Genomic DNA, 4,756 nt, shown 5'->3' on the forward strand with positions numbered 1-4,756 from the left:
AGTCGTAGTACTCCGCCACCCGCGTGTGGTGCTGCTCGGGAGCTCCCACGTATCGGAGGACGTCCGAGGCGAGGGCGGCCTTCGTCAGGTAGCGGGAGGAGAGGGAGTTGTAGTTGACCACCAGCATGGCCATGTGGCTAACCTGGGAAAGGCGGGGGGAAGGAGGGGGAAGACGGGGGGAAGGGGGGTGAAGGCAGGGGGAAGGGGGGTGAAGGCGGGGTAAAGAGGGGAAAGGGATGTACGAGTTTTCTCTCGGAGGTCTGGGAGACCACCAGCAGCAGGCACATCACGTTCAGGCGAGCGTGCCGCGCCCATGCGAGGTAGAGATGACGTCAACATCCTCACTCGGCGCCACAATAATGGCTCTGTCCATGGACCGTCCATGGTTCCCCAATCGGCACTAACGAACGATCCCTGCGCTTGTGCGGAACTCGCAACTGGCAACTTGCAACTTTTCAGCCTAAAAATAAAACTTGGATTGGCCAAATTGGGGTCAGACCGACCACCGACCCACGGGTCATAATGCCGACCTCCAAGCCCACGGGTCATACATAGGTAATGTACAGCCCTCTGCAGCTGTTGATCCGCATGGATCATGGAACACTCACCACCAGGGCCGAAAGCAGGGAGCCAGTCACCAGCATCACAATCATAAACACGCGCTCCAAGTTATTCTGCGGCGGGGGGGACGGATTGTCGGATCCAACCACCAGCACGTACGCGTAGTACACAGCCACGCTGTAATGCTGAAGCAAAGACTCCGACGCCAGCAGCTCCGAAAACAGCCAGGGCCAGCCTGTACGACAGAACGAATCCCAGCCAAGCATCCGGTCCAGTTCGGTTTGTGTGGTGGCGGTTTGTAACGGTTAGGACAGTTGTACTTGTACGGACCAATATGACTGTTGCGTAGTGGGTTCGGAAGCCGTTGGTGCTGGCAATGGAGGCTGCAGCAGCAGCAGCTGGTGACCCACACGGACATACATACATACATACATACATACATACATACATACATACATACATACATACATACATACATACATACATACACACATACATACATACATACATACATACATACATACATACATACATACATACATACATACATACATACATACATACATACATACATACATACATACATACATACATACATACATACATACCCCCCCAGTTGCGACTTCGTTTATGTTAGGAGACCAACGGGCATGGATCCCGTCTAGTTGGAGCGCCAAACAAGCGCTGTTGCGTGCCGGCCGTCGTTTCCCGTGCGGCCTGACCCGGGGGCGGAGTGCATGAGACTAACCAGCCGTATGCACCCGCCCCTCGCGCTGTGCTTCGGCCCTGGGCCCCCGGCTTTTCAGCCCACAGTGTAATCAACGTCATACATACATACATACATACATACATACATACATACATACATACATACATACATACATACATACATACATACATACATACACAATACCCACTTGTTTAGTCCATGAAACACACTGAAAACATACTCGCGAGAACGGCGCGCACGCGTGCACACACATACATACACACCGACCACCGACGTGTGGTCACAGCATGGGACCGGCGCGCACAAGTTCCCCCTTCACCACCTCCTCCCCCTCCTCCACCACCTCACCACCGATCCATTCGGCCATCCCATGCCATGCACAAGCCGTCCAGTGAGCCACCAGCATCAGCAACACCATCAGCCGTACAATCCGCAACAAATTCGCGTATCGGGAACGGTCCAAGAGCCGCAAAATCCTGTAAATGTGTGTGTATACGTCGCAAATTTGAGTCGGGGTTTTCGGTTTTTTTCGGTTTTGAGATACGGGCCCGCACCCGGGCACCCGGGCCCGGACCCATTTGAGACACTCCTACGTTACGGCTGTACGGCACGAGAGTACGGCACGAGAGTACGGACCGAGGACAGTACGGTACGAGAATACGATGACAAAACAAATTGCAAAAGGAAAACAAAAGCAAGATGGCAGCGAGAGAAAACCAGCCTGGAAGTCTAAAACTCCCCCCTCAAGCTCACCTGAGCAATCTCAGCAATCGAGGTAATCTCGCCAGCGCTACCAGCTGCCCGGCACGTGAATTCCCCTCCAGGGTTATGAACCCCTGGGGGAACAGAAAGAGAACCGCCAGTCATACACGCACACATACACACACGTACAAGTCGTACAAGCTCAACCGCAATGTGAAACAGGCGGGCGTGCAACCGTGCATCCCCCCAACACACACATACACACATATACACATACACATACACACACACGCGCATACGCGCATACACACGCACCCACACACATACAGACGCACACACACAGAGGATAGGGTGTCGATTGGCACCGGTGTGGGTGCCTTGGTGGATGCACAGTTATACAGCATCCGCTTTTGGTGGAACGGAGGTTGCTTGGCATCTGAGCTGGTGTGTATGTAGCTGGCTAGAGGATTCGAACAGGTGACGGCGCCTTGCGTTGATAAGGGAGAACGGTTTTAGGACGCTTGACCGATATAGCGCCCCTCCGATGATGGAGAGCTTCGGCAGTCGTTCCCGTTGGGGTATACGGTTAGGTGCCCCTGGCCAGTGTCAGGCCCGGATCGATATGTAACAGATACACACATACATACATACATGCACACATGTGGACATAATCATAAACATATGGACAAACACACCCGCATCAGCTCCGACCACGGCATTGAGGAGGCCACATCCAAGGCAAGCCACGTACGACAGTAGTGTATGGCAATGGTACGACTGTCCCGTACAAGCTCTCCCGATGTGTTCACAAAGGCCGTCCTGGCGGGGGCCCGATGCCGAATGATGGGGGGGAGAAAAAGGGGGGACGGAGGGGAATCGATCCCAAGATTGAACCTGGGCATGATGACCAGACATTACCATACCAGGGCTTATAGAGGTGCCGTACAGGACGAGCAACAAAAGAAACGTTTCCCCCCCATCGGGCTGTGCGTATGTTTTTGCGTCAGCGTGTATGTACGTCGTCGTCGTGGATGTGTGTACAGATCGCGGGACATGTGGCATTATCTCCTTCCTGTCACTGCTGCTGCTACTGCCAACTGCGATACTGCTGCTACTGCCCAGATGTCCGCAGTGCTGCTGCCGCCGCTGCCAAAGCCAACCCTACCCTATAGCATACAGATCTTTCCGTACCGCCGTACACATCACCTACCTAAACTGTACGACAATGTCGATCCAAAACACGGCAAGGATGGCTATGTGGGACTTATCCAACTCTGTGCTGACGGCGGCACTGAAGCCGACCTCCAGCGGAACCACGACAGCGGTGTACAGCAGTAGTACCAGCAGTACGGCATCCCACCTGCCAGCAGTTTAAAAATTATTTTTTTTAGTGTTGGGGGGTTTAAGAGCGGTTCTAGAGTTTTTTTTCAGAAACGCGAGATATGCGGTGGCGAAGCCGGCAATGGCTGACCCCTAAAATCGACAGAAAAGGATTTAAAAGGATTTAAATCGTCGATCATAACGGAGAAGATCTCATCACGAACTGATTTGCCGTTCGACCAAATATGACGAAAACGGAACGAAGCGCACAATGCGCAAGGGCCCTAACCCTAACCTTAACCGATGAAAAAGCCATGGCCCCCCGGCGGCCCCCCCCCCCGGCCTCTCCCCAAGGCACATACGCGGTCCGCCGAGGCGACGGCATCAGCAGCGGCAAAAACTTGTCCACGACGTCCCGTGGGTCCACGTAGAGTAACGCACGCAGCCACGCTCCGAAACCACCGGCCCGTGGGCCGCTGCCGACGCAAACCCACATGCGGCTCCGGTGCACACTGCCGACTCGACCCTTCTCCATCCCCGTACAGCGCCGCCGATCCCAGCTCCGAAACCACCTGCCGCCGCTACCCACGACACCCACCCCGGCCTTTTGAACGACCAGAGCAGCTGTAGTGGCGGCGGCGGCGGCCGATGTGCTACAGGGGCCACGATCGCCCTCGTCAGCAGCGGCGGCGCCGTCGCCACGCCGGTGTCGCCGCCGCAGGCTGACGTTGCTCTGTGGCAGCGGCACGCCCCCGCCGCCCCCGGTACTACTGCCGTTTCCCGCCACGAATCCTGGGAGGGAAATCGGTAGATGGAAATCCCCCCAGCCAGTGCTACTGCCGCTGCCGCGGCTCGTGGCTTCATGGCCCGATAGTTCCTGCTGCCGTTGCGGCAGCGGCAGCGGCGATGGCGGCCGTACGTGCGAGGCCGGGTGTGATATCAATGGCGGAGCTGGCGGTGACGACGGCGGCGATGAAGACGACATGGACGGCGCTGCCGCCGAAGCTAGTTCCGGAGTCGACGGCGGCGGCGTAACGACGGCCACCGCCGCCGCCCCCGTGGCGAATCCGACAACGCCCCTGCCGGCTGCTGGAAAGGTTGCGCTGGGTCGCAGGTTCCGTGGGTTTTGGTACGGCACATGTACGACGGTGGCGCCAGCGGCCGGTCCGCCAGCTGGCGTAGCTGCCGCCACCGCAGCCCCAGGTGCTGCTACCCCTGCGGCTGCCGTACTGCTGTCTGCTATCGCGGTGGCCGGAGGTGCCGCTGCTGCCGCAGTAATCGACGCCGTCGTCCTGCGGGCCGCATCGAGTGCAGCTCCCAGCGAGCGCTCTGGCAGCGTAGCAAAGCGTCGCAGCGGACGCTGACCCGTGGGTGCCGGCGCCGTCACGGTCGGCTGCGGCGGTGTCCAGGAGCCCTGATCCGAAGGTCCCTGCCAAAGTGCCA

The sequence above is a fragment of the Volvox carteri genome, assembly GCF_000143455.1.
Source record: "Volvox carteri f. nagariensis unplaced genomic scaffold VOLCAscaffold_19, whole genome shotgun sequence".
Taxonomy (NCBI): Eukaryota; Viridiplantae; Chlorophyta; class Chlorophyceae; order Chlamydomonadales; family Volvocaceae; genus Volvox; species Volvox carteri.